General features: G+C 39.8%; 1 pseudogene; it reads left to right on the top strand.

Moving 5' to 3' along the window:
* Positions 1-11,010: 11,010 nt before the first annotated feature.
* On the top strand, positions 11,011-12,968 carry LOC133053655 (chromodomain Y-like protein; annotated as a pseudogene).
* The last annotated feature ends 6,054 nt before the right edge of the window (positions 12,969-19,022 follow it).

The following is a 19,022-nucleotide window of genomic DNA, read 5'->3' as shown; positions in this document are numbered from 1 at the left end:
CATACTTCATGGAAAAAAGTGCCGTGCCTAAAGTTTCAAGTATTGAAAATAAAGAAATCCATACGTCATGTAGGAAAATGAGGGCCAGATTTTCATTTGTGAAATATAGAGAATTGAAAATCATGACCCATATTTTGCTAAATCAATATAGAAAAGTCATTTTTTCATGGATTCAATCTGCGATAGGAGTTTCATATGTGAATTTTAAAGAATTCCACATTTAAGGGAGAAAATTAGTGCCCTGATTTATTTATGTGTAGAATCAAAATTCCATATTTTGTGTACGAAAATCAATGGCTACTTGTTCATAAGTGAAATACACAAAATTTCAGATATCATGTAGTAAATCTAGCACCCAGTTATGCATAGGTGAAATACATTAAATTCCCATTTTCATGTAGAAAAATGTGCATACAGATTTTCACATGAAATATAGAAAATGCTATTTTCATTCTGGAAGTTGAGTGTTGAGAAATTCACATATGCAATATAGAGAATTCCATATTTCATACAGGGAACCTACATGCATGCATTCATATGTGAAACAAGTTCTGTGCTTCACATAGAAACATTTTGTCCATATGTCAATTTAGGACATAAAGAGAATACCATATTTAGAGATGGAATTCTCTCTATATAGAGAGATTTATAGGTGAAACATCTCTAAGTAAGAGATACTAAGGTCAGCATCCCACTAAGGGACATACTCATCAGTGCCAGGGGAATTGAAGTCTGCTCATTTACCGTACAAAGGCCCTTTCCAAGTGGTTCTGTTCTCATCCTGCCTCCAGGAGAGAGCACATGCCAGCTTACCCCATCGCCCCAGTCCTGTGGGGCCAGGAGCAGCTAGAGGATGATCCTAAGCAATCCACTGCAGAACGCTGATGCTTAAGCATTCTGTGAAGACTTCAAAGAGTGATGTTTGAAACTGGCAAACTCTGCAGGTTCAGTTCAGTTCAGTTCAGTTGCTCACTCAAGTTCTAATGTCTAGGACGCCATGGTCTTCATTACACCAGGCCTCTCTGTCCATCACGAACTACTGGAGTGTCCTCAAACTCATCTCCATTGAGTCAGTGGTGACATCAAACAATCTCATCCTCTGTTGTTCCCTCCTCCTCCTGCCTTAAATCTTTCCAACATCAGGGTCTTATACAGTGAGTCAGTTCTTCACCTCAGGTGACCAGAGTACAGGAGTTGCAGCTTCAACATGAGTCCAGGACTGATGTCCTTTAGGGTGGACTGGTTGGATCTCATTGCAGTCCAAGGGACTCTCAGGAGTCTTTGTCAACACCACAGTTCAAAAGCATCAATTCTTCAGTGGTCAGTTTTCTTTATAGTCCAACTCTCACATCCATACATGACTACTAGAAAAAACCATAGCATTGGTGAGTTGGAATCTCTTTGGAAAAATAATGTCTCTGCTTTTTAATATCCTGTCTAGGTTGGTCGTAACTTTCCTTCCAAGGAGTGAGTGTCTTTTAACTACATGACAGTAGTCACCATCTGCAATGACCTTGGAGCAAAAGAAATGAAGCAGCAGCCACTGTTTCCCCATCTATTTGTCATGAAATGATAGGACCAGATGCCATGATCTGTTTTCTGAATGTTGAGCTTTAAGCCAAGTTTTTCACTCTCCTCTTTCAATTTCATCAAAAGCCTGTTTAGTTCTTTTTCACTTTCTGCTGTAAGTGTGGTGCCATCTTCATATCTGAGGTTATCGCTATTTCTCCGGCAATCTTGTTTCCAGCTTGTGGTTCATCCAGCCCAGTGATTCTCAAGATGTATTCTGCATATAAGTTAAATAAGCAGGGTGACAATATACAGCCTTGACAGACTCCATTTCCTATTTGGAACCAGTCTGTTGTTCCATGTCCAGTTTTCACTGTTGCTTCCTGACCTGCAGGGAGATTTCTCAGGAGACAGGTCAGGTGGCTTGGTATTCCCATCTTTTTCAGAATGTCCTACAGTATAGTGTGATCACACTCAAAGGCTTTGGCATAGTCAATAAAGCAGAAATAGATGGTTTTCTTGAGCTCTCTTGCTTTTTTGATGATTCAGAGGATGTTAGCAAATTGATCTCTGGTTCCTCTGCCTTTTCCAAAAGCAGCTTGAACATCTGGAAGCTCATGGTTCATGTATTGCTGAAGCCTGGCTTGGAGAATTTTTAGCATTACTTTACTAGCATGTGAGATGAGTGCAATTGTGTGGTAGTTTGAGCATTCTTTGGCATTGGCTTTCTTTGGGCAATGTTACTCTGCAGGTAGCAACTGTTTATGCTACAGTGCCATCAGCCTCCCAAACGTTACATAAGAAAGTGAGATGTGCCTGGTCCTATGGGGAAATAATTCTACTGCACTTGAGAAGACAGAAAGCTCTTTGTAGGGGCTGTACATACCCCATCTCTTTACCTGGTAATCTGTCCCATTCTGTTTCTTGTCTGCTTTGTATCTCCCTGAATGGCCCCAAGTTATTTCTTCCTGCTGCTTCTTTCTGCTTAGGGATACATGGTGCAGCAGCATGTCTCCACTTAAAACACGCTAGGGGAAGGAGCCAAGATGGCGGAGGAATAGGATGGGGAGACCACTCTCTCCCCTACAAATTCATTGAAAGAACATGTGAATGCTGAGCAAACTTCACAAAACAACTTCTGACCGCTAGCAGAAGAAATCAGATGCCCAGAAAAGCAGCCCATCATCTTTGAAAAGTGTATCTAATATCCATTTTGGACATTTAAGAATCCAATATTCAGTACCCATTTTTACTCAGGATTGTGTTGATTACTCTCTCCCACTTTTGACTCTCCGTTTTCTACCTCAGAACACCAATATTTCCTCCCTCCCCCTTCTCTTCCCAATCCAAATCTGTGAATCTCTGTGGGTGTCTGGGCTATGGAGAATACTTTGGGAACAGAGAACTGCATAGATCTGTCTCTCTCCTCTTGAGTCCCCCTTTTGTCTCTTCCTGCTCATCTCTAGCTCCCTCCTCCCTCTCATCTTCTTCATGTAACTCTGTGAACCTCTCTGTGTGCCCCTCACAGAGGAAAATCTTTTCACCATTAACCTAGAAGTTTTATTACCAGTGCTGTATAGTTGGAGAAGTCTTGAGACTACTGCCAGAATAAGACTGAAACCCAGAGGCAGGAGACTTAAGCTCAAAACCTGAGAACACCAGAAAACTCAGACTACACGGAACATTAAGTAATAAGAGAACATCCAAAAGTCTCCATACCTACACTGAAACCAACCACCACCCAAGAGCCAATAAGTCCCAGAGCAAGACATACCATGCAAATTCTCCAGCAACACAGGAACATCCCTGAGCGTCAACATACAGGCTGCCCAAAGTCACACCTAACACATAAACCCATATCAAACCTCATTACTGGGCACTCCATTGCACTCCAGAGAGAAGAAATCCAGTTCCACGAACTAGAACACTGACACAAGCTTCCTAATGAGAAACCTTGGCAAACGAATCATCCAACCCCACCCACTGGGTGAAAACTCCACAATAAAAAGGAACCACAGACCACCAGAATACAGAAAGCCCACTCCAGACACAGCAATCTAAACAAGATGAAAAGGCAGAGAAATACCTAATAGGTAAAAAAAAAAAAACATGAAAAAGGCCCACCAAGTCAAACAAAAGAGGAGGAGATAGGGAATCTACCTGAAAAAGAATTTAGAATAGTGATAATAAAAATGATCCAAAATCTTGAAAACAAAATGGAGTTACAGATAAATAGCCTGGAGACAAAGATTGAGAAGATGCAAGAAATGTTTAATAAGAACCTAGGAGAAAGAACAAAGAGTCAGTTGAAAATGAATAATGCAATAAATGAGATCAAAAACACTCTGGAGGGAACCAACAGTAGAATAACAGAGACAGAAGAAAGGCTAAGTGAGGTAGAAGAAAAAATGGTGGAAATAAATGAAGCAGAGAAGAAAAAAGAAAAAAAAAATAAGAATCAAAAGAAATGAGGATAACCTCAGGGGCCTCTGGCACAATGTGAAATGCCCCCAACATTCGAATCATAGGAGTCTCAGAAGAAAAAGACAAAAAGAAAGGCCATGAGAAAATACTCGAGGAGATAATAGCTGAAAACTTTCCAAAAACGGGGAAGGAAATAATTACACAGGTCCAAGAAACCCAGAGAGTTGCAAACAGGATATACCCAAGGTGAAACACCTCAAGACATATATTAAACAAACTAACAAAGATCAAACACAAAGAACAAATATTAAAAGCAGCAAGGGAGAAACAACAAATAGCACACAAAGTGATTCCCATAAGGATAACAGCTGATGTATCAGTAGAAACCCTTCAGGCCAGAAGGGAATTGCAGGACATACTTCAAGTAATGAAAGAGAATAACCTACAACCTAGATTACTGTACCCAGCAATGATCTCCTTCAGATATGACAGAGAATTCAATAGCTTTACAGGCAAGCGAATGCTAAGAGAATTCAGCACCACCAAACCAGCTCTTCAACAAATGCCAACGGATCTTCTCTAGACAAGAAACACAGAAAGGTTGTATAAACATGAACCCAAAACAACAAAGTAAATGGCAATGGGACCATACCTATCAATAATTAACTTAAATGTAAATGGGTTGAATGCTGTAAACAAAAGACAAAGACTGGCTGAATGGATACAAAACAAGGCCCCTAACAACAATATTATACAGTAATTAGCCTCCAACTAATAAAAATAAATGGAAAAATTATATATATATATATATATATATATATATATATATATATATATATATATATATATATATATATATATATATATATATGCCATCTGCAAGAGACCCACATCAAAACAAGGGACCCACACAGACTAAAAGTGAAGGACTGGAAAAAAATATTTTATGAAAATGGAGACCAAAAGAAAGCAGGAGTCACAATACTCATAACAGATAGAATAGACTTTAAAATAAAGGCTGTGAAAAGAGACAGAGACAGACACTACATAATGATCAAAGGATCAATCTGAGAACAAGATATAACAATTATAAATATATATGCACCCAACATAGGAGCACTACAATATGTAAGGCAAACGCTAATGAGTATGAAAGAGGAAATTAATAGTAACACAGTAATAGAGGGAGAATTTAATACCCCACTCACAACTATGGATAGATCAATTAAACAGAAAATTAACAAGGAAACACAAACTTTAAATGACACAATGGACCAGCTAGACCTAATTGATATCTATAGGACATTTCACCCCAAAATAATCAGCTTCACCTTTTTACTCAAGTGCACACGGAACCTTCTTCAGAATAGATCAAATCATTGACCATAAATCTAGCCTGGGTAAATTAAAAAAAAATTGAAATCATTCCATTCATCTCTTCTGACCACAGTGCAGTAAGCTTAGATCTCAATTACAGGAAAAAAAATTATTAAAAATTCAAACATATGAAGGCTAAATAACACACTTCTGAATAACCAACAAATCATAGAAGGAATCAAAAAAGAAATCAAAATGTGCATAGAGATGAATGAAAATGAAAACACAACAACCCAAAACCTATGGGACCCTGGAAAAGCAATGCTAACAGGAAGGTTCATAGCATTACAGGCTTACCTGAAGAAACAAGAAAAAAGTCAAATAAATAACCTAACTCTACACCTAAAGCAACTAGAGAAGGAAGAAATGAAGAACCCCAGGGTTAGTAGAAGGAAAGAAATCTTAAAAATAGGGCAGAAAAAAAAAAAATTAACTAAAGAGACCATAGAAAAATCAACAAAGGTAAAAGCTGGTTTCTTGAAAAAAATAAACAAAATTGACAAACCATTAGCAAGACTCATTAAGAAACAAAGGGAGAAGAACCAAATAACAAAATTAGAAATGAAAATGGAGAGACCACAACAGACAACACTGAAATACAATGGATCATAAGAGACTACTGCCAGCAGCTATATGCCAATAAAATGGGCAACTTGGAAGAAACAGACAAATTCTTAGAAAAGTATAACTTTCCAAAACTGAACCAGAAAGAAATAGAAGATCTTAACCGTCCCATCACAAGCACAAAAATCGAAACTGTAATCAGAAATCTTCCAACAAACAAAAGCCCAGGACCAGATGGCTTCACAGCTGAATTCTACCAAAAGTTTAGAGAAGAGCTAATACCTATCTTACTCAAACTCTTCCGGAAAATTGCAGAAGAAGGTAAACTTCCAAACTCATTCCATGAGGCCAAAATCACCCTAATTCCAAAACCAGAAAATGATGCCACCAAAAAAAGAAAACTATAGGCCAATATCACTGATGAACATAGATTGAAAAATCCTTTACAAAATTCTAGCAAACAGAATCCATCAACATAACAAAAAAATCATACATCATGAACAAGTGGGCTTTATCCCAGGAATGCAAGGATTCTTTAACATCTGCAAATCAATCACTGTAATACACCACATTAACAAATTGAAAGATAAAAAAATAATATGACTATCTCAATAGAGGCAGAAAAAGCCTTTGACAAAATTCAACATCTGTTTATGATAAAAACTCTCCAGAAAGCAGGAATAGAAGGAACACACCTCAACATAATAAAAGGTATGTATGACAAACCCACAGCAAGCATTACCCTCAATGGTGAAATATTGAAAGCATTTCCCCTAAAATCAGGAACAAGACAAGGGAGCCCATTCTCACCACTACTATTCAACATAGGCTTGGAAGTGTTGGGCACAGCAATCAGAGCAGAAAAAGAAGTAAAAGGAATCCAGATAGGAAAAGAAGAAGTGAATCTCTCGCTGTTTGCAGATGACATGATGTCTACATAGAAAACGCTAAAGACTCTACTAGAAAATTACTAGAGCTAATCAACGAATATAGTAAAGTTGCAGGATATAATATTAACTCAAAGAAATCCCATGCACTCATCTACACTAACAATGAGAAAACAGAAAGAGAAATTAAGGAAACAATATCACTCACCATGGCAAAAAAAAAAAAAAAAGAATAAAATATTTAGGAGTCTATCTACCTAAAGAAACGAAAGACCTATATAGAGAAAACTGCAAAATACTGAAGAAGGAAATCAAAGAGGACATAAACAGATGGAGAAATAAACCGTGTTCATGGATTGGAAGAATCAACAGTGTCAAAATGACTATACTACCCAAAGCAATCTATAGATTCAATGCAATCCCTATCAAACTACCAACGGTATTTTTCACAAAACTAAAACAAATAATTTCATAATTTGTATGGAAATACAGAAACCTCGAATAGCCAGATTGATCTTGAGAAAGAAAAAATGGAACTGGAGGAATCAACCTGTCTGACTTCAGACTCTACTGTTCACTCTTGCCATCTGTTATTTGACCACTTCCAATTTGCCTTGATTCATGGACCTAACATTCCAGGTTCCTATGCAATATTGCTCTTTACAGTGTTGGACCTTGCTTCTATCTCCAGTCCCATCAAATACTGGATGTTGGTTTTGCTTTGGCACCATCCCTTCATTCTTTCTGGAGTTATTTCTCCGCTGATCTCCAGTAGCATGTTGGGCACCTACCGACCTGGGGAGTTCACCTCTCAGAGTCCTAACTTTTTGCCTTTTCAAACTGTTCATGGAGTTCTCAAGGCAAAAAAAAAAAAAAAAAAAAAACTGAAATGTTTTGCCATTCCCTTTTCCAGTGGGCCACGTTCTGTCAGACCTTTCCACTATGACCCAAGCATCTTGGATGGCCCCAGACGGCATGGCTTACTTTCATTGAATTAGACAATTCTGTGGTTCATGTGATCTGATTGGCTCGTTGTCTGTGATTGCGGTTTCAGTCTGTCTGCCTTCTGACGCCCTCTCAGCGCCTACCATCTTGCTTGGGTTGAATAGCAAGTATGGACACTGATTTAAGGAATCTTGATGGGAAAAAAATTACCAGCAAGAATGTCAACTGCCACTCACCAAGAAAAAAATCAGAAAGATTTATACCTTAGCTTCAATTTCTCTTAAGGAGAAATTCCATTATTTTCCTCTATTTATGATATAGATCTCTGAGATTTCATTTTGCTTTTTTTATATTCCTTAGCTAGCTATATGAGTAACTGAAAAATATGCTTTTCATAGAAGCCAATGATTATTTTATTTTTAGATGATCTTGGGATAGGCAACCAAAGATGTTGACTTTAACTTGCAATCAAGATTTACTCTTTTTTTTTTTTTTTTTTTTTTTGAGGGAATTGTTTCTGCAAGTCCAGAATTTATTAAGATTTAAAACCTTACAAATTATGTTTCATCTTGGTTACACTATTCAGTTTGTCCTGGAGAAGGAAATGGGTACCCAACCCAATATCCTTGCCTAGAAAAGCCCATGGACAGAGGAGCCTGGTGGGCTGCAGTCCATGAGGTTGCAAAGAGTCAAGCATGATTCAGTGACTAAGACGTACACCCATGCAGGTTGTATTATTCAGAAACAATCCTTTACTCCTGAATGCAAGTGAGTAGAATCAGAAGCTAAAGTAGATGTGAGTTGTCATAATTTTTTCCATTTGGAAAGGAGCATCTATCAGAGCTCATCAAACAGGTCAATCTAAAATTAAAATCTCAAAACGATTTGTAAACTGAAAAAAAAAAAAAAAAAAAAACTCCCAGAAGAATTTAAAATAAACTGTCATAGACATTTCTAAAAAAGGAAAATCAAGGAAAACAAGAACAGTGTCTTCACAGACAGTGAGACTGAGATGAACAGAGCACAGACTGAAATTTCAGTGTGATTGGAGAAATGAAACTTAAAGGAACAATGTGAAGATTGAGAAAATGATAGAATACAGAATCCTAAAAGTTTATTTATCCTGGAGAACTTGCTTCCTGTCGCATGGCTTAGCTGGCGAATGACAATTTTCTCTGGCTAGAGCAAAGTAGAGGGTGCATGAGGAATATAAATGACTGCTGGAGAAAGTTTAGAATACTGGCTCATGTGTAGTTGAGAAATCACATAGATTTTTGGCCAGTGGGGGGCAATTATGACAACAAATGTGGCTGAATCTATGCATGTAAGTGGTAAAATTAGTGTAACTGAGATGCAGATAGGGTATGTTGGGATAAAAAATGAAGTAGTCAAGAATGACTACTACTGCCAATAACAGGAGAGAATGTGTTGCTAATGTTGTTCAGTCACTTATTCATGTCCATCCCTTTGCCACCCCATGGCCTGTGTCCCATCAGTCTTAGCTTCCCTATCTCCCAGAATTTGTTCAGACTCATGTCCATAGAGTTGGTGATACTATAACCCTTTCAGCATCTGCTACCCACTTCTCCTTTTACCTTCAATATTTCCCAGTATCAGGGCATTCTCTAATGAGACAGCACTTTGCATCAGGTGGCCAAAGGGGGAAAGAACACTGAAAGATAACAAAGGTGCTTCCAAGGAAATCTCTCGAAACCATCTAAGATATAGGTGCAGAAAACGCCTTTGGCAAAATTCAGCACCCGTTTATGATAAAAGCTGTAGAAGAAGTGGGAACAGAGAGAATCTTCTTCAACTTAATAAAGGCCATGTATGGATAAAACCACTGTTTTCATGCTTCTCATAGGTAAAAACTTAAACATGCTGCCTAAGTTCATGAAAAAAACAAAGTTGCCAACTCTTACCTCTGTTAATCAACATAATCTTGTGACTTCTAGCTACAGCAATCAGTGAAGAAGAAGAAGAAAATAACTACCAGAAAACTGGAAAAGAAGGGGTAAAACTGTTACTGTTTGCAAACATAGATTACTATGCCAGAGGATCATAAGATGCCACCAGAAAATTAGTAAACATAGTCAATGACTTTAGAGAAGTTTCTGAATGCAAAATAAACACAAAGAAATCTCCTACACATAACAACAGAAAACCAAAATCAAAAATTAAGGAAACAATTTAATTCACCATTGTAACAAGAAAAATGCAATCTCTGGGAATGAACCTGCCTAAGCAGAGAAAAAATTGTGCACAGAAAAGAACCAGGTATGGATAAAACAAATGAAAGATGACACAAATGGAACTAGAACAAATACGTTCACAATTCGTATGGAAATACAAAAAACTTTGAATCGCCAAAGCAATCTTGAGAAAGAAGAATGGAACTTGGGGAATCAACCTGCCTGACTTCAGTCTCTACTACAAAGCCACAGTCATCAAGAGAGTGTGGTGCTGGCACAAACACAGAAATATAGATCAATGGAACAAAATAGAAAGCCCAGAAATAAATCCACACACCTATGGACACCTTATCTTTGACAAAGGAGGAAATAATATACAACGGAGAAAAGACAACCTCTTTAACAAGTGGTGCTGGGAAAATTGGTCAACCACTTAGAAAAGAATGAAACTAGAACACTTTCTAACACCATACACAAAGATAAACTCAAAACGGATTAAAGAGCTAAATGTAAGACTAGAAACTATAAACCTCCTAGAGGAAAACATAGGCAAAGCACTCTCCATCATAACCACAGCAGGATCCTCTATGACCCACCTCCCAGCATATTGGAAATGAAAGCAAAAATAAACAAGTGAGACCTTATTAAAGCTAAAAGCTTTTGCACAACAAAGGAAACTATAAGCAAGGTGAAAGAAAGACTTCAGAATGGGAGAAAATAATAGCAAATGAATCAACAAAGAATTAATCTTAAAAATATACTAGGAACGCCTCCAGCTCAATTTTAGAAACATAAAAGACCCAATCAAAAACTGAGCCAAAGAACTAAACAGACATTTGTCCAAAGAAGACATACAGATGGCTAACAAACACATGAAAAGATGCTCAACCTCACTCATTATCAGAGAAATGCAAATCAAAACCATGCCAGTCAGAATGGCTGCTATCCAAAAGTCTACAAACAATAAATGCTGGGGAATGGACTTACTGACCTCATAATCATAAGGGTGTGGTCCCCTACATATAGGGGTATTCAGGGACTCTGGAGCAGACCACTGGGAGTCTTCAAAATGACCAGGGTTGCCTCACTGGCCCTGCCAAGAGCGGGGAGATATGGTCTCCGTGGATATGAATGAGGTTGAAAGGATCATTGACAAGAGGTAAAACAAGAAAAGGAAGATGGAGTATTTGGTTTGGTGGAAAGGCTACGGCAGGGAGGATGCCACATGGGAGCCAGATCAGCACCTAGTGAGCTGCGAGGAGTGCATCCAAGACTTCAATCAGCACCACACCAGGAAGCAGAAGGAGGGCAACCTCACTAGAGCCAAGCGGACCGCCCCAAACAACGGCCAGAATCAGATCTCCAGATCCACCAACAGCAGCTTCTCCAAGGCCGCCCCCAAGGCCCTAGTGGTGGACAAGGAGCATGAGGCCAAGAGCACACCACTGTTTACCACCAGCCAGAATTTCCAGAAGAGCTCCTCGCAGGGCCAGGCCACCTACAAGAACATGGACCTGGCCTGGTTGGGCAACAGGATTCTCGTGCCCAAGAGCCCCATAAAGAGTGGGACTGTGCTGGACAGCTTTCAGGACGAGAGCCCCGAGAATGCAGACCCCATGGAGCAGGGGCCGGAAGACACAGCGGCCCCAGAGGCGGCGGCCGAGAAGCGGATCGGGGACCTATTGAGCCCGGCGGGAGAGCCGGTGATGATGGGGAGCCGGCCTGGATACACCAATTGTTGCCACGGGCGTCGGGCCCCGTGAAGGCCGCCATGGCCACAGGGCTGGCCATGAAAGGGAATGGCACGTCCGATTTGGTGGACATGCTGATGGCCAATTGCATGAGCCCCCTGCAGACGTTAAGTCATGGGCGTGAAAGCTGGGAAGAAGAAGTTCATGAAGGACAGGCGAGACCAGCCCTTTGACAAGCAGCTGCGCTTCAGTGTGCGGCAGAGGAAGAGCGCCTACTGGTACCAGGACATCGTGGTCCAGAAGCAGGATGGCTTCACCCACATCCTGCTGTCCACCAAGTAATCCGAGAACAACTCGCTGAACCCGGAGGTGATGAAGGAGCTGCAGAGCGCGCTGAGCATGGCCAACGCCGACGACAGCAACCTGGTGTTGCTCAGCGCCATGGGCAGTGTCTTCTGCTGCGGCCTGGACTTCCTCTACTTCATCCGGCGCCTGCCTGATGACCGCAAGAGGGAGAGCGCCAGAATGGCTGAGGCCATCAGAAACTTCATGAACAGCTTCATCCAGTTCAAGAAGCCTATTGTCGTAGCTGTGAATGGCCCGGCCATTGGGCTAGGAGCATCCATCCTGCCTCTCTGTGATGTGGTCTGGGCCAACGAAGGCATGGTTCCAGACACCCTATACCACCTTCGGACAGAGTCCAGACGGCTCTTCCACCGTCATGTTCCCCAAGATTATGGGAGGAGCATCTGCCAACGAAATGCTGTTCAGAGGGTGGAAGCTAACAGCACAGGAGGCATGCGGCAAAGGGCTGGTCTCCCAGGTGTTCTGGCCTGGGACCTTCACCCAGGAAGTCATGGTTCGCATCAAGGAGCTCGCCTCTTGCAACCGCGGTCGTGCTGGAGGAATCCAAGGCCCTTGTGCGCTGCAACATGAGGCTGGAGCTGGAGCGGGCCAATGAGCGGGAGTGTGAGGTGCTCAAGAGGATATGGGACTTTTGAACTCTGTGGGAGAATGTGAGGGTGGGATATTTCAAAAGAACTGCACGTATACTATCTATGGTGAAACAGATCACCAGTCCAGGTGGGATGCCTGAGACAAGTGCTCGGGCCTGGTGCACTGGGAAGACCCAGAGGAATCGGGTGGAAAGGGAGGTGGGAGGGGGGATTGGGATGGGCAATATGTGTAAATCTATGGCTGATTCATATCAATGTATGACAAAACCCACTGAAATGTTGTGAAGTAATTAGCCTCCAAATAATAATAAAAAAAAATAAGTTAAAAAAAAAAAAAAAAAGAAGAAGAAGAAGATATGGGACTCCGCGCAGGGCATGGACTACATGCTCAAGTACAGGAAGAGCAAGGTCGACGATTTCTGACTGTACGGCCACCCGACCTCACCAGGGCGCGCCGTGCCAGAACTCACGGCCTGGGCCAGGCTCCTACCGAGCTCCCTCTGGGAAGCAGGACTTGAGACAGACAAGCTATTTATTGCCAAGGAGTTCTGAGGTACTGTAGCTTTAAAATAAATAACTACAAAACTCCTTTGTTGAAACGTCATTGGTTTATACTTAATATACACGAGTATAAAAGTATAATGGTGAGCTCTGGCCTGCTCCTTGAGGCTCTCATTCTTGTCATCTTCAGCTAGGAATGTGTATATATAAAGATATTTTCTAGGATTAGGTGTCAGAAAAGTCTGAAACAATGTGTGTTTATCTTTTTCTTTTCCTTCTAAAAGAAAAGAAAGGGGTGATAGCAAGCCTCGCCATCCCTGCTGCAAATCGAAATATGGAAAGATCTGAGATGTGCCTTATCTCTAAAAGGTCCAAAGCCTCCGAGGTAGAAAATTCTAAATCAAATGGAAGACTTATCTTTTAGGATGAGTACTTCTGGCTAAAAACCCTCTGATGGACATACCCAAAAGTAAAATATGCCTCGGATTCATGCTGAAATATCAATTGATTGTTCCCTGTTGTTCAAAGTCTGATTCTTACCCAGTTAACAGGAAGAAACCACTCTTGCTAACAGAAAGCATCTTTTGCAGTATTAGTGAATCACTGACTAGCTTCAGTATGGTAGCTTAAGTTATAAGTTAATCTTAGCAGGTTTATAATTAGGTTTTCTGACCCTTTTGAAAAATAACTACATGAGTGCTTCTTGTGGCTAGGTGAGCTCTACTACTTTATATAGAGTTTTGGTTTTCTCTTTGCAGATGTGATTGATGTATTACACCAAAAATGGAAAGAATTTGCATGCTTATAAACTGTGCTTTTTAGGTTCACTTAGAATGTACTTTATTGAACAAGTTAAAATTCTTTTGGCATACTATTCAATTCAGAAACTCCTTTTAAAGAGAACTACCTTATTATTTCGACATTTCATGTTCTCAGTCTCTGCTTTCACATCTACACACCATAACAAGGAGAGGATCCTATGTGAGAGTGCCTTGTGGACATAGATGTCTGCATTCCTGCCAGTGCTGGGGACGTTTCCAGAAGCCTGTCTCCTGGCAGGTTTCTGAGCTTGCAATCATATGGAATGGATGAAGAGTGAAATAAAATTAAAACCTTATTTCAGTACAGTTTTGAAGTTTCTACTTGGAACCGACCACCGCCTGGCCTTGCGGAGAGCTTACAGAATGTAAATCTGCCTTTACTTGGACGGGTTGGTGCAGTAGTTTTGCATCCATATGACCTACTTTTTGCGTTCTGTAGTTTGAAGTATATATAAACTGTACAATCAATCAAGTTTCTATAGAATACACATTCACCTGTGAAAACTAGTTAAATCAATTGAATATTTCTTAACACACACACACACTCACACACACACACACACACACACACACACACAGACACAAGACCAAATGACTAAAGTGACTGGGAAGCCAAAAGACTCTAGCACAATTCAGAAACAACCGGCTCCTTATGCAGTACGACAAGATGAAGACGTCTTATCAACTGAGGTCGAAAAGAAGTGTCAAGGTGAGTGAACCCACCCAAGCTCACCCTGCCCATTGACAGGGCCCCTAAGACACCTTCCCCTTTCCTTGTCTTGCACATGCCACCTCTTGGTCACACTCCTTCTACTGAAACCATCAGTCCCAAACAGCAATACACTCTTCCCCAAGTTAATGCCATTCTTTGCTCCTTCTCTTGTTTTCTCCAGGTTGCCAGGGTACCTGTGAGGGCAAATAAGCACATTCAACCAAAGCTGAGCAAGAAGGCTTTTCAAATAGCTCCCACCTCAGAGAATCCTAACAATATCAGAGGTTCAAACCTCTGGAGCCAGTGTTCCAAGGCAAATCAAGAGCTGAATCAGAACCAACTGGAAGAGGCCCAAGAGATCATGGAGACCCCTGCCATTCCTGCTGGACAACTGCATAGCCAGTGACTTCAGAACATGGCTAGAGACATGAGAATTCTTCCAGGGTCTCACTGCTTCAAAGTGGCCAACAGTACAGTCATTGAGTCTTCTACCAATAGCACCCACCAACATTAATAATGACATTTAAATAAAATCAACCTGGTGTGAAATTATGTGTGTCTCTGAGCTCTCTGAGCTTTCTGTGTGGGGCAGAAAGGGCAGAGAAAGGAAAGGTATGTGCAGAGGGAGGGGCATGGTTCCTGTGCAGTTGGAGATGGGAAGAGAAGGTCCAGTTAGCTTGAAAGCTTGGGGCTGTCCTGTGCTCAGACTGAGCCCCAATGATACCCTTCCCATGGGGGAAGAGGAGGAGGATGTGGTGTTTCTGTATGTGAGTGCAAGGCTGGGAATTTAGCTGGGGAGCTCTGTCAAGGACGGTTGGGCAGGAGGGGGTGGGCATGGTATGCAATGCTGGTATCGAAAAAGCACCAAAGTATTTGCCCCTAGACAATCTCTAACTCCTGACACTGAGACAAAAAGGAAAGAAAAAAAGCCTTTAAAATTTTTAATGTATTTCTTCTATTTGTAGAAGCTAGTAAGTTTTATTGTGTAATATCTAATTCATGACCCAGCTTAAAACATGAAGCTAGATTTTGCACTGCATTTGTCTAAAGATGTGTTGGTATGTCCTTGTCTCTGCATAATATTGTTTAGGTTAATTTGTAAATGAGCTCTATTCATTTGCTTTAAAGAAGAATAAGCACTTACAAATCAAATAATTCTAAATGAAACAATAAATTCCAGGTTCAGGTGAACTGAGTTATATTCAGTATTGAATACCTGATAAGAATGTTTGTTCAGTCACCTATCTGATATAGACATGTCTTACAGTAATTAACATCAAGTAAAATATTTTTTCTACCTAGGTTTAATATAAGTTAAATATTATATCTGTTTCCACTTTGTCAACAAGGCAATTACCTCGAGTGAAAAAATTTTCTAAAAATTGGAAAAAAGATACGAGTTTTTATATAAACTCTAACAAATAATTTTTCTTTAGGAATACCCGTTTACAATTGTCTCTCCAGATTGACATAAGTCAGATTTCTAAGGGATGTGCTAAACTAAGTATTAAAAGTCTATTAATTAGGACATTTCCAAATATATTAAATGTTTAAAACATTTCCCACTAAACACTGATTTCCTTTTACAGAACAACTAAAGAGATGTGGGACTACAAGTAAATAGTGCTTGATGCCATCCTAAAATGTTACAAAGTGAATAAATAAAACAAAGAAAAAACAAGGGATTTAAACATTATCACTGGTATTTATGCTCACCAGTCTCTAAAATGCTCATACAAATGTTAGCTCTTTGTTGGTAATGGAAAGCAGGAAGTATACTTTCAGTAAATTTAACAGAGGTATCAAGAATATTAAAAAAGAGTTTGGCATGATCGGGATTTTCTAAAATTGGATTAAAACTAGTTAGATAAATAGATTTTGTTAGGACGGACATGGCCAAAACAAAAAAACTGGGTAGAGTCCATTTGGTCCAAAGGGGGCGGAGCTCACGTTCACTAGAACTTGATTGTGATATATCAGCAAGCTAAAGGATACACCCATCAACATTGACTAAATCTGACCCAACGTTCGAAATGCTTTTAATTGACCCTTATGATAAAACATTTTAAAACATATTCTTTTAAAATTCTTTGAACTACTAGCTAAGTTTGGGATGCTTCAGAGGGCCCCTGAAGCCTCCCAAAAGGCTATTATACTATCTGAGTTCATTTGACATGTTAAATGGCATGGGAATGATTGTTGGAAGGGTGCTAAATCTTCTCAGTTTGTACTGTATGGTTGTTATTACTTATATAGATAACCTAAAAATTATGGAAAATTCATGAAAATTGATATGTCCTGGTAACATGCTGTCAGTTACAGTTTTAATTATCATGTTCAAGTGTTACAGCTCACAATAATGACCAGGCTACTTTGTCAATTACCCTGTATGGTTTGACTCTCATAGCTTTAGAAAAATACCTCTAGTTCAAGATTTATAAGAAAAAAAAGCAAAAAACTTATCTAAGATTAACGAAATAAAATGCTGTTTGTTTGCTCTCGGCTAAATTGGTAACAGACTGAAATATAGTCTGCTCTCTTTGTGAAGCGAAAAATGTTTTCTTAGAATAAATCTATCAATAACAGATTATACATTTCTTTGCCTTTAAGTGGTTTATATTGGTTTTAACTTTGTTATTTTAGTAAAATAAATGTGTTATTTAAAGTTATTGTACATGTCAAAGCTCATTCTTCTTCTATCCAAAATAACCCCTCACTGTTAGACTTGTGTTATCCTAATGTTTTAAACCTGACAGTGCCCCTGCATACACTTCTAAATCTTTTCAAGTCTTTTGCACATGGTTCATATCAAACATAGACAGGTATATTTAATTCATTGTATGGATGATATCCAAATAGTACATCCCGATCAGGCATACCTACAATCAGTGCTGCATGATCTAACAGAGGCGTTACAGTATAGAGGCCTACAAATTGCCCCCAAATAAACCCCCCGGTTACTTATCTAGGGCAAGGTCTATATTCTAAAATGGCGACTCATGTTCCCTTACAATTAAAAAAAAGTTCATGTGGTGACATTAAGTGATTATCAAAATTTGCTAGGAGATATTAACTGGATTAGGCTTTAGGTAAAATTCATTACTGCTGAATTAAAGCCCTTGTTTAATGTCTTACAAGGTACCTCTGACCCAGCTTCCGAAAAGAGCCTGATCCCTGAAGCTCGAAAAGCCCTTGATAAAGTAACAGCTGCTGTGTCTATAGTCATGTAAATAGGATTGATACAAGTAAAGTGTGGCAGCTTTTGTGCTTGCCTACTCCTACAGCTCCGACTGGTGTATTAATGCAATCAGGACCCCTGGAATGGATACATCTTCCAGCTACAGACAAGAAGATAGTGGCTTATGACCCAGCTTTAATAGCAACACTAATTGTAAAATGCAGAAAAAGGATGATACATTCGTTTGGTAACAATCCTCCTGAGATTATAATTTCATACAATAAAATAACAATTAAATGTTTTCCTGCAGTTTAACAAAGACTGGCAAATTGCCTTAGGACATTATGTAGGGCAAGTTTCCTTGCCCACATCATTTGCCCTCTCACTCTTCATTAAATTTCATGGCTGATGACCCAGTCTTTTTCCAAAAAAAAAAAAAAGATGTCAAGCCTCTCCTATACCAAAGGCTGTCAATAATTTTACAGATGAGTCTTCCAATGGAAAAGCTTCCATAGTTACAGAAACTCAAACTAAAAGTGTTATATGCCCAAGAAACCTCAGCCCCAAAGCCTCAACTGACTGCCGTCGTAGTGGCCTTTGTTATGTTCCCCAAAGAAGAGTTTATCATATACTCTGACTCACAGTATGTTATCAGACTATTTTCTCATATTGAGACAGCTGTGCTGCCTAAAAATAAAACCACCATCTTTCACTTACTGTCTAAGTTGCGACAACCAATATAGATTCCAAATAAAACCTTTGATATCAGGCATATTCGAGCTCACTTGAGTCTACAAGGGCCCTTAAGTCGTGTAAAGGATTTAGCTGATGCTCTTACTAAATCGATTGCAACTGACACTGTTATTGATGATCGAGCCTCACATGCCCTACATCATCAAAATGCAACTGCTTTCAAATATCAGTTTCACATTCCCCGAGAGTCAGCTCGAGAAATAGTTCACTCCTGTACACACTGCCCTACTTTTCTACCTACCTTAGCATTCAGATTATATTCTCCAGGACTATTGCCAAATATGCTCTGGCAGGTAGATGTAGCCCATGTTCCATCCTTTGATCGCCTTTGGAGGCGATCCTTTGTTCATGTAACCGTGGACACTTTCTCTCATGTGATTATAACTACAGCCAGGACGGGTGAAGTCTTTCAAGATATAACTATACAAGTAGAGTTCCCCTCACCAGGTGTTAGAGCGTGCCGTCTTTGTACTACATAATCTTAATGCTGATTTGTTGGGTCACACTGCCAT

The sequence above is a fragment of the Dama dama genome, chromosome Y (assembly GCF_033118175.1).
Source record: "Dama dama isolate Ldn47 chromosome Y, ASM3311817v1, whole genome shotgun sequence".
Taxonomy (NCBI): domain Eukaryota; kingdom Metazoa; phylum Chordata; class Mammalia; order Artiodactyla; family Cervidae; genus Dama; species Dama dama.
Note: the sequence above shows the minus strand (reverse complement) of the source record. Positions and strands in the feature narration are given on the sequence as shown.